At 37.2% G+C, this 12,933-nt stretch overlaps 1 non-coding gene across 1 annotated transcript; it reads right to left on the reverse strand.

Annotated features, from left to right (window-relative positions):
- Positions 1–5,019: 5,019 nt before the first annotated feature.
- LOC136210132 (small nucleolar RNA R71) lies at positions 5,020–5,126 on the reverse strand. The gene has a single exon (XR_010677839.1). It is a non-coding gene; the product is annotated as a small nucleolar RNA R71 (small nucleolar RNA).
- Between the last annotated feature and the right edge of the window lie 7,807 nt (positions 5,127–12,933).

The following is a 12,933-nucleotide window of genomic DNA, read 5'->3' on the forward strand; positions in this document are numbered from 1 at the left end:
GGAGGCAAAGGAAAGCAACAGGGTGACGTGAAAACCCGACAAATATGGGTACCAAAAGCGAGGCCATCTAAGTCGGAGAACAGCTCAAGGCAATCACATAATACAAAGATAAAGGACGTGCAACAACAACGGCCACGTTTCCTGACTCCCTCGAGCACGTCACCCCTCAATCAATGGCAATTAAATAGCCACAAGAAATTCCCAAGGCCCCTCTCCAGGAATGCAAAGAGAAGATTAAGGAAAAGAGAGGAAGAAAAGAGAAATAGTCAAAAGGAGTCATCCAGCGTCAACTCCAACGATGCGAAAAGAGGAGGAAAAAACCAAGAGAAGAACCTCCAGATCCAGGTTGGAGATTTCATCATACGGGTAGATTGTGCAGCTACCTCTTTAATCTTACCTTCGGACTTTAGAAGCGAAGACATTAAGAAAGAGATCCCCAAGCCTAAGTACAAAGAGCAAGAAGATGCAACACCGAAGGAATCGGGTGAAGAGGGCATGAAGAGGGTTTACTTTGACAAGCCCACTCCAAGGATGACTCGCCATATCAAACCTCTATACGTCAAGGCTCATGTAGATGGCAAACCAATCTCTAGAGTGCTCATCGACAATGGATCAGCCGTTAACATCATGCCTATGAAGATGGTCCTAGCCTTAGGGAAATCAGAAGAAGACATAATCTCATCAGAGGTGTCAGTTTCAGCCTTCACGGGAGAAATTGCAAAGACATACGGCGTCCTACCGTTGGAACTCACTGTTGGCTCTCACACCGCCATGGCCGCTTTCTTCGTGGTAAATTCAACCGCGAGTTATCAGGCACTGTTAGGGAGAGATTGGATTCACTCCAACTCATGCATCCCTTCGTCTTTGCACCAACTTCTTCTGTTTTGGAAGGGAGACGAGGTGGAAGTCATTCGGGCAAACGAGAAACCATTCGAAACCTACTCAGATGTGGTCGAGGCTAGACTTTACGAGGAATCTATAGGCCCAATCCGAGTGGGATCCAATTACAAAGAGCAATCATGTGGCGAAGATATTAAGAACATCCTAAGGCCAACGGTAATCGTGCCCCGTCGAAGGCCATTCCATGATGAACCAATAATTGAAGAAATTCCATGATTAAGACAACATCCGGAAAAGAAGCGGTGGCTTCAGCCGCTATATCAAAACTGAATGCGCAACAACTGAAGGAGAAACTATACCAGGAGAACGACATGAGGGTCTCAGAAATCGAATCACCCAAAGGAGTAGCAGAACTAGATCCTCAAGGAGAAGAAATCCAGCTACAAGATCTGAAAAGGGCGAACCCGAAGTTAGAAGATGAAGGTTCCATGGCAGTCGATCCTCTAGACAAAGTGAACCTATGGACAAAAGAGGAACCTCGGGTTACATTTGTCAGCAGCCTGCTACGCCCAACGTTAAAAGAAGCCATCATCGTTTTTCTACTAGAGTTCAAAGACTGTTTCGCTTGGAATTACAATGAAATGCCCGGCTTAAGCAAAGACATGGTGGAACATAGGTTGCCAATCAAACCGGAGTTCAAACCCTTCAAGCAACCAGCAAGAAGGATGAGCAAAGAGGTTGAAGGCAAAGTGAAGGAAGAAATAGAAAAACTGTTCAAAGCTAAATTCATCAGACCAACAAAGTACACGGTATGGCTATCAAACGTCGTGCCCGTAGTAAAAAACGGTAAATTACGCGTATGCGTAGATTTCCGCGATCTAAATCTAGCTACGCCAAAAGACATCTATGTGATGCCTATCGCCGATATGCTAGTAGACGCTATGTCTAAAAATGAATTAATATCTCTTTGCGATTGATATGTGGGGTATAACCAAATACCCATTGCCGAAGAAGATATTGCAAAAACGGCGTTTCGATGCCCAGGGTCAATCGGCACGTTCGAATGGGTCGTCATGCCATTCGGTTTAAAGAATACCGGCGCCACCTACCAAAGAGCAATGAATGCCATCTTTCACGATTTACTCGGCACCTCCATGGAAGTATACGTAGATGACATCGTTATCAAATCCAAGCGAGAGACAGAACACGTCGGCCATTTGAGAAAGAGTTTCGAGCGGATGCGTAAGTACAATTTAAAACTCAATCCTCTAAAGTGCGCCTTCGGGGTCAAAGCAGGAAACTTCCTCGGATTTTTGGTCCATCAAAGAGGGATCGAGATTGACGACAATAAGGCGAAAGCAATCAAAGAAGCGCAACCTCCGAAGAACAAGAAGGAGTTGCAACGGTTCTTGGGCCAAGTAAACTACTTGAGACGATTCATATCAAACTTGGCTGGAAAATCCAAAGCATTCTCAAACCTATTAAAACTCAAAGACGAAGAAAGCTTCAAGTGGGACGACAAGCATCAAGCGGCGTTCGAAGATATCAAAACTTACTTGAGTAATCCACATGTGTTGATGCCACCAAGGGAAGATACTCCACTCAAGCTCTATATATCAGTGACCGACGAGTCAATTGGATGCTTGCTTGCCCAAGACAATGCAAACCGTCATGAACAAGCCATCTACTATCTAAGTCGAACCTTGCTATCGGCGGAGACAAGATACAGCCCAGTCGAGAAGACATGCTTGGCCCTTTACTTCGCTTGCACAAAGTTGAGGCATTACTTGCTCAAAGCGAGAGTTTATGTGATTGCTAGCACCGACTTGATCAAATACATGCTAAACCAGCCGATCCTCTCAGGAAGAATAGGAAAATGGTCACTAGCATTGGCCGAGTTCACTTTGGTGTATGTTAAGCCCAAAATATACCTAAAATATCATTAATATTTACATCATTATTATTACAAATTTATGTTGTTTATATCTGTTTAGATTACTTTTACTCTCGAATATCTTTCTTTCTTGCAAGGTACCTAAATATTTGGTAAAATCCAAATAGGAACGAAAAAGGATCTAAAACAGAAGAAAACCCCTACAAAAGGAGTCAAAGACGACGTAAATCGAAAGCACCAAGTCGAGGACACGAACGAAAGCAAAGAAGTGAGAAAACTCACCGTGCCGCGACAGTGAATCCCCAACCCGTGGCCGCGACACGCGTGGTTTAGCCATTTCTCTCCTTCGTCCAAAGCTCAACTTAATGCTACGTCATTCACGGCTGAGGATTCCTATCCTCGGTAAGTGCAGAAATTTTGCAAAGAGCATTTAACACATGTTGAAATCCAAGAAACGGGTTCGTTCAAGTGGATAAAGACGTCCTTTCACAACGGACACGACTCTTAACCAAAGGATACATCACTTCAAACGCAACCATTCAACATCTATAAATAAAGAGTTGATGTTGAGGAGAAATATGATATGAAATGTTATAATATAGATATAGAATCAGAGCGTAGAACTTATGTCTAAGTTCTAAGTAAAAACATTTCGAGAGTTAGAAATTAGATTCTGTACAAAACAAGATGAGGTACACATATTGTTTATAGTTTAATTACAACTCAGTAGCGTTTAGACATTGTTCCAGTTTTAGTTTGCATCATGGTAGTAGCCGACCGAATCCCTATTACGAAGTTACAGCGAGAAGATTGAGTAAAGTGTTCGCCCCTGAGCCTGACAACCTCTAAGGAAACCCAAGGAAAGGAACCGATCAAGCCGTTCACTTGCACGCCCTCGAAGAACTCAATGCTCCATGTTCTCTGTAAACTTGTATCAATTTATATTTCATCTAATAAAGTCTGTTCTATTCGACAAATCGTTATGCAGCACTTATGGTAACCAATCCAATATAAGTGAGGCTGGTGTTTTCATTAATACGCAGTTGAATTCAAAATCATTACAAGAAAACTTTGTTGAACACTTAGGCAAATTATCATCTCGAAAGAGTTTTAATTTGAGTAAGGGCAACTATCCCGAAAGGGTTTTGTCGCGTTCAAAGCCAATTAATTAGAGGTTCCGTCATTTATTTCATCATCATAATTGATACAAAGTTTAAGTTGTTTTCTTTGCTTAATGCAAATGAATACATTCATTTGTTTTTCTAAAAAGTTCTAAATGTTCCTGTTTTGTAAAATTCATCCCTAAATCAGAAGATCTTTCTAACAATCGATATATTCTAATATATAATCTTATTCCAGCATTTTCAAGTACTCAAAGTTCACAAATTCAATTAAATAAATTTCACTTTTTCAATTAAACAAATTTCACTTTTCATTTACAATTAATAGTAAATCTAACACGTTCGAAATTAACAGATTCAAAAATAAGTTTTTTTCGTTAAAAAACGTATCCCTGTGGGATCGATATTTTTATTACTACAAGCGAAACCGTGCACTTGCGGAAATCGCTCAACAAGTTTTTGGCGCCGTTGCCGGGGATACGCCAAAATTTTTGACAAAATTTTTATTTTTCGCATTTTATTTTCGAATCTAGGTTTACACATTATTTTTATACAACTTTTATATTTTATTTATTTTCAGTTTATATAACATATTTGTTTTCAATTTTGTTTTGAAGGTAGTTTGGCTCGTGTAACAATTTCAAGTTCATGCGCAGTTCGCGAAATTCAGGCACACCACCAGACCCTTTTGATCCAGAAATTGAAAGAACACTTAAGAAAAACAACAAAAACAACAAAAACAAAGACAAAACACCCTTAAAAACCAAAGTAGACCAGCCAGAAAATATGGCCGATCCACCGACACTTATGGATTATGCTAGGCCAGGAATGGCCGGTGTAACTAATAGTGTAGTTAGGCCCCGTATAAACGCAAATCAATTTAAAATTAAGCCTGCTTTGCTTAATATGTTGCAAAACAACGTAACGTTTTATGGACTACCTAACGAAAACCCTAATGCACATTTGACAAATTTCTTAGAAATTTGTGATACTTTTAAAATTACTGATGTAACAGCCGAAGCAATCAAACTTCGCCTCTTTCCTTTCACTTTGAAGGATAAGGCAAAAATTTGGTTAACTTCTATGCCTACTGCAACATTTGAAACTTGGGACCAATTAGCCCAAGCGCTTTTATCAAAATATTTTCCCTTAGCAAAAACCGCAAGAGTCATCAAAGAGTTGACATCTTTTACATAAAATGATAATGAAACTCTTTATGAAGCTTGGGAACGTTTTAAAGAACTTCAACGTTTATGCCCACACCACCAACTGCCAGATGCACTTTTAATGCAGACAATCTATAATGGATTAAATCCTACGACTAGAGGTTCATTAGATGCTATGTCTGGAGGGTTATTTATGAAGAAGACGTCCGCCCAAGCAAGAGAACTTTTGGAGGAAATGGCAATCAACAGCAGTATGTGGCCCGCAGAGCGTGGACATATACCAACGGCGAAACCATCATCCTCAGGTACATCATCGGTTAAAGGTATAATGAATCTTGATCCAGTAGCAATGTTACAAGCCCAATTTTCTGCCTTATCGCACAAAATTGATAAGTTTATGGCACCATGCGATCCTAATGATCCAATCCAGAGAGACATTGATTACGAAGGTATGAATGAGATAGAACAGGTAAATTTTGTCCAAGGACAAAACCAAACTACTAATCCTTATTCTAATACTTATAATCCTGGATGGAGAAATCATCCTAACTTTAATTGGAAAGATGGTAATAATAATAATAATGCAAATGCTAATCAATATCGTGTAAATAATTATCAAAATCAAACAAGAGATACGATTAGCACTTTATCTTTGAAAATCGACAAATTTATAGATGCTATGAATGGAAAGGTAAGTAATCAAGACGATGGTTTTAAACGGATCGAAAGTAAATTCGATCAGCTTATCAAAAACCAATCATCTAGCATCCATAATTTGGAGGTTCAAATTAGACAACTTGCTAAATCAATTCCATCCCGCAAAGAGGGAAGTCTTCCCAGCCAAACGGAAGAAAATCTGAAAGAGCATGTTAAGGCTATCACTCTTCGCTCAGGGAAAAACTACTTAGGTCCGGAAATGCCCGAAAATTCAACTTTACCTGGAAATGATTTACCAAAATCCAAAGAAGATACATTAAAATAAAAAAATACACCAATTGACTCTAATACGAAACCTTTTGTACCAAAACCACCTTTTCCACACAGGGTCCGAAATAAGGACCATGATAAACAACTTTTATCATTTTTAGATAAGCTTAAAAATTTGCATATAAATTTAACATTCATGGATGCAATTACGCAAATTCCTAACTATGGAAAATTCTTGAAAGATTTAATTTCAAAAAAGATTAGTTGGGAAGGAATTTCATCCATTTCACTTACTGAAGATTGTAGTTCGATAGTATCAAGCAAATTACCTACTAAACTCAAAGATCCCGGATGCTTTACCATTCCGTGTACATTGGGAAATATGGAATTCCCAAGTTGTCTTTGTGATTTAGGAGCTAGTATAAACTTGATGCCATTGTCTATTTTTGAAAAATTAGGTTTAGAAGAAGACATTAAACGTACCAATATGGTTTTGCAATTAGCAGATCAATCCACTAAAAGACCATATGGTATAATTGAAGACGTTTTAGTAAAAGTTGACATGTTTATTTTTCCTACTGATTTTGTTATCTTAGATTTTGCTTATGATGCTAATTGTCCGATGATCTTTGGTAGACCATTCATGAACACGGGACGTGCTCTAGTTGATGTGTCGGAAGGAAAAGTAGTTTTAAGAATAGGTGACGATAAGATCGAGTTCGATATGAATCAAGCAATGAAATATCCTATGGAGGATTTCGCCTGTATGAAGCTTGATTTAGTTGAAGAATGTGTTAATGACATTGTTCAAAGAGAAGAAATAATAGAACCTATAATGAGTGAAGAATTAGAAGATAAGGACCCAGAGCCTTTGATTCGAGAAGATGGACCAGTTCCGCCTTCAGTAGTAATTCCACCTAAATTAGAACTTAAAGAATTACCGAACCATCTGAGATACGCTTTCCTAGGTGGAAGTGATACTCTACCTATAATCATCTCTAACAAATTAACAGGAAATCAAGAAGAAAAATTGAAAGAAGTTGTTAGAAATAGAATAGGAAGTATGGGATGGCAAATTTCAGATTTAAAAGGAATTAATCCTAGTATTGTAATGCATAGGATTCACCTAGAAGAAGATAAGCCACCTAAAGCGGATAGACAAAGACATTTAAATCCGAACATGAAAGAAGTAGTCAAAAATGAGATTACTAAACTTTTAGACAATGGAATCATTTATCCTATTTCGGATAGTGAATGGGTTAGTCCAATCCATTGTGTACCCAAAAAGGGAGGCATAACTGTAGTAAGGAATGATGAAGGTGAATTAATACCTACGCGAACCACCACCGGTTGGAGGGTTTGTATAGATTATAGGAACCTAAATAAGGCAACTAGGAAATATCATTTTCCTTTACCTTTCATTGATCAAATGATCGAAAGGATAGCCGGTCATGCATTTTATTGTTTTCTTAATGGCTATTCCGGATTCTTTCAAATATATATTTACCCGGATGACCAAGATAAAACAACCTTCACATGCCCTTATGGAACATTTGCATATAGGAGAATGCCTTTTGGTCTATGTAATGCACCAGCAACTTTTCAACGTTGTATGACTGCAATTTTTAATGATTTCATCGAAGATATTATGGAAGTATTTATGGATGATTTTTCAGTTTATGGAGATTCTTTTGATGCATGTTTAAAAAACTTAGATAAAGTTCTTTCTAGATGTGAAGAAGCGAATTTAGTATTAAATTGGGAAAAATGTCATTTCATGGTTGACGAAGGAATTGTTTTAGGTCATAAAATATCTGAAAAATGATTAGAAGTGGATAGAGCGAAAACTTCAGTAATAGAAAAATTACCCCCACCAACAACTGTCAAGGGAGTAAGATCATTTCTAGGACATGCAGGTTTTTACAGACGATTTATAAAAAAAATTTCTGTGATTTCCAAACCACTTACTAATTTGCTTATGAAGGATTCAACCTTCGATTTTAATGAAGATTGTATTAAAGCTTTCGAGACATTGAAAACAGCTTTAGTCAGTGCACCCATAATTGCTAAACCCGATTGGGATTTGCCTTTTGAAATCATGTGTGATGCAAGTGACCTAGCAGTAGGATGTGTTTTAGGTCGAAGAAAGGATAAAAGATTACATGTTATTTATTATGCAAGTCACACATTGTCCGGTGCACAGTTAAATTACACAACAACAGAAAAAGAGATGTTAGCCGTAGTATTTGCATGTGATAAGTTTAGGTCATACTTGTTAGGATCTAAGTTATTATTTATACAGATCACGCAGCTTTACGTTATGTGTTTGCTAAGAAAGATGCAAAACCGCATCTGATTAGATGGGTTTTGTTGTTACAAGAATTTGATATAGAAATTAAAGACAAAAAGGGAGTAGAAAACCTTGTCGCCGATCATCTATCAAGACTAGAAGATGAAAACGGTCCTATAGGTAAAACTGTCGGTATACGAGATGATTTCCCCGATGAACATCTCTATCAAATAGAAAGTATCATGTCACCATGGTATGCAGATTTTGCTAATTATCTTGCAACCGATATTGTTCCGGAAGGATTATCTTCCCAACAAAGGAGGAAATTTTTCTTCGATATTAAACAGTATTTTTGGGAAGATCCCTTTCTATTCAAATCATGTGGTGACGGGATAATTAGGAGATGCGTCGGAGAAAATGAATATGAATCTATAATAACGGAATGTCATTCCAGCTCATATGGAGGACATAATGGAGTTAATAAAACGGTAGCTAAAATATTGGAATGTGGTTTCTTCTGGCCTACGATGTTTAAAGACGTTGGTTCATTTATTACTCGTTGTGATAAATGCCAAAGAACGGGAAATTTAGGAAGGAAAGATGAGATGCCCCTCAAAAACATATTGGAAGTTGAAATCTTCGACATGTGGGGAATTGATTTCATGGGACCTTTTCCACCTTCCAATGGTAAAACTTACATATTAGTAGCCGTTGATTATGTTTCGAAGTGGGTTGAAGCAATTGCAACCCCTACGAACGATTCTAAAATAGTTGTTAATTTTCTTGACGATATATTTTGTAGATTTGGTTGTCCTAGATTCGTTGTTAGTGATGGCGGTACCCATTTCATAAATCGAAATTTTGATATGCTTATGAAAAGGTATGGAGTACGCCACCGCATGTCAACGCCATAGCATCCTTAGTCTAATGGTCAGGCGGAGATCTCAAATAGAGAACTCAAATGGATTCTAGAGAAAACTGTTTCGTCATCAAGAAAAGATTGGTCACAAAAACTCAATAATGCGCTATGGGCATACCGTACTGCATTTAAATCACCAATGGGAATGACTCCGTATCGTTTAGTATATGGAAAAGCATGTCATTTACCAGTTGAATTAGAACACAAAGCCTATTGGGCTATTAGAAAACTTAATTTTGATTTACAACAAGCATGAAAGAAACGTTTACTCAATTTAAATGAGTTAGATGAGTTACGTCATCTATCGTATGAAAATGCGAGGATTTATAAAGAAAGAGTGAAAAAATGGCACGATGCCAAGATCAAAGTCAAACACTTTAATGTGGGAGATAAGGTGCTGTTATTTAATTCACGACTTCGTATATTTCCAGGAAAACTTAAGTCCAGATGGACCGGACCGTATTTAGTCGTCAAAACATTCGACTATGGTTCTTTAGAACTTGAGGAAACCAACGGTAATCGTTTCAAAGTTAATGGTAATAGATGTAAAATTTATTACGAAAATATTTCCGAAATAGGAACTAATTTCGTAACAAGATTTCCTGACATATAAATCATTTCATTTTTCTAATAGTTAGTGTTTATTATTTTTATTTTTGTTTTGTTTTGTTTTAGATTATATCATTTTATATTAGAATTTTAGATATATAAAAAATATATTCAAGTCATGATTTTAATTAATTTTTAGGAATTTAATGTGAATTAGAAGAAATTTTGTGATTCTCAGTTGAGAATTCAAATATATAGAATTCTTAAGAAGGTAAGAAATTTTCTGAACTTATAGAGAATTTAAAATTCTCAGTTGAGAATTTGGGTATGACTAGTGGCTAGGAAAATTTCTGGACTTACAGAGGATTTGGGATTCTCAGTTGAGAATTCTGACTTCAATAAGTTTCAAATTGACAGGAAAATTTCTGACCTTACCGAGGATGAGGATTCTCGGTAGAGGATCAGAAATTAGGGGTTTTGACAACTGATTTCCGTAAGAAAATCAGCGTGTCGCGACCGCGGGTCAGCATCCTCGGTCGCGACATGGGGAATTTGTGCAGAAATTCACCCTTGTTCTTCAACTTTTCAGCAGACACAACTTTTTGGAAACGAATAATTGCGTTTCTTCATTTTTAAAAGGTCTGTTTCATGTCTTTTCACTTCAAAACAACACCTCTTTTCATCCTAGGATCTTATAAATAGGTTCTAGAGGTTCAGTTTTCTGTCATTTTCTTTTAATCTCTATCAGAACAATTCTCTGATTTTCTTACCATTCAACAACCCAGAAATTAAGTTCAGAACCTTTCTTCCTTACTCATTCCAAACACCATGACTTCCTCAAACGCTTCATCTAAGAAAATTATTGCTTCACGCAATAAGCGTGTTGATTTATCAGAGCGTTATGGATGTAACTTTCCCATCTTCAATCATGATGAGGGAAGGCGCTTCTTGAGGCTTCGATACACATTCTTTGTCGGAATGTTATACATGGATATCCTGAATTACATGCTTGGTTTGGTTTTCCCTTGAAGGATACTACCAAACGTCATCATGGAAGAGACATGACATCCACTGATATTTGGCGAATGCTCACCGGGATCTGGCCTTTCAATCCTAAACTTGCCTATAATAAGTCTTTTTACTCCAACTCTATGTTGTATTTGCATAAATTTCTGAGTCACAGTCTGTTCGGTCGCACGTTCAGTAGTGTCATCCAAGAAACTGATCTTTATGTACTTGGAGATATATTTCAAGGCAACGTGGTTGATTCTTCTAAGATTCTGATGGAGGGTATTGTTGCCGCGTCTAGATCCAAGGCTAAGAAGGTTGGGTTCGGGAATATTATCTGTGGAATAATACTAAGGACCAAGGGAAGTATTTCTGTTCCTTGGAGTGATGCTGAATCTTTCCCGACACTAGACTATGAATTTTTAGAATATGAAGGTCTAGTGAAACGAGTTTTTCGATCGGGACCAAATTTTCTTTCTGCACCAGAACGTCAAGCCTTCGTGCAGATGAAAATAGACCGCTATAAGTCTAAGAAAATCCCGATTGAAAGGGACGAATTTTTAGCATAGCTTTTGTTTATTTTGTTTGTAAATATGTTGTACATATTTCTATTTCAATAAAACTTTCTCTTTTGCATTATTTCCTGTTTTTGATTATATGGTTACATTTAATTTCATAATTCTACACTAATGCATTTATTAAATGCAAACTTAATCCATTCATTACTAATTAAATGTTAATAACTAAGTTTCAATTCCTTAAATAAAGATTCATTTAACTTACATTAATAAATGAACATAAATGCTTCAATTAATTTGAGTTCCAAACCTTTCCTATTCATTTAACATTCATTAATTAAAGCATTTTCATTTATTTTTCCCATTAATAAGGATAAACCTTTGGTTTTCCTTATCATTTAATGTTTTACATTTATGTTTTTAAGTACAGATAACATTTTCAAGGAGTTCAGGATAGGATTTATCAAGAAATTACACAAATAGGAGTTAATATGCAGAATTTGGGTGACCAAAGGATGATCCGCGGTCGAGAATTACTGACTTCTCGGTAACTTCAGCAATTTCCTTCAAAAATTCAGAGAACAATTCGCTGCCAAACGCGCACCGCGGCCGCGGATACACATCCTCGGTCGCGACATGCGTTGTTTATGCAACACCTAGTCCGGATTTTTGGCCTATTTTTCCACCTCTTCCTATTCAACCTCTACCTATTACTCTTCCTATTCACCCTCTACCTATACCTCTTCCTATTCCTACTCTACCTATTAATCTTCCTATTCAACCCTATATATACCTATTACTTACACAAACCTTACATCACCTCCAACTTTTCCCAATACCTTACTTTTACTCTTCCCAGTTTATTCATTACCCTTTTCAATCACCTAAACCTTTCAATTCAAGTCTCCATGCAACTTCTACTTCATCTTCAACCTCAAGCTTTTCTCTCTTTTCATCTTTTTCTCTAAACCCTAACCACCATAACCATGCCTAGAGCAAAGCGTGTTGGACACAAGCCGGCTGTCACCGAGGCTAATCGCCTTCATATTAGTTGCGGGGCTTATTTCGACATTCATTCTGAGGAAGACATTGGATGTTTTAAGCACTTTTCAAACCCCAATCGTAAGTTCGTGGACTTGCATTTTCTTGACTTTGATTCGGTAAGAAAGTTGAACTTCACTACACAAATTACTGCTTTTATTGAAACTTTGGGATGGGAAACTTTTGCTTCTATGCGTTTTCCCCAAATTCAAGAATATGTGGTTGAGTTTTTAGTTACTTTGAAGTTGAACAAACAGAGAACGGCAATTTCTTTTAGGAATAATGGTACTACCTATACCATTGATTATGAGGCTATGGGAAATATGTTTGGTTTCCCTACTAGTGATTTTTATGATAAGCCTCGGGATTTTGAAAATAACTCTTTTTGGAAAACTCTTTCCGACCAAACTTCTTTTGACTCTAAAAACACTTCAAGCAAGTTGATTAAGGACAATTGTGTGTTCTTCTTTCACAAGTATTTGAGTTTTTCACTTTTTGGTCGTGTTGAGGGTTTGAAGATTCAAGTCCGGGATTTGTTTGTTTGGGATTGTTTGTTCAAGGGTTTAAGGGTTGATAGCATTGGAATGATTTTTGACAATTTGTATCGTGCTTCGAGGGCTCACACCACTCAAGTCCCTCTCGGTAATTTAATCACCGCTA

This window comes from Euphorbia lathyris, chromosome 10, assembly GCF_963576675.1.
Source record: "Euphorbia lathyris chromosome 10, ddEupLath1.1, whole genome shotgun sequence".
Classification (NCBI taxonomy): domain Eukaryota; kingdom Viridiplantae; phylum Streptophyta; class Magnoliopsida; order Malpighiales; family Euphorbiaceae; genus Euphorbia; species Euphorbia lathyris.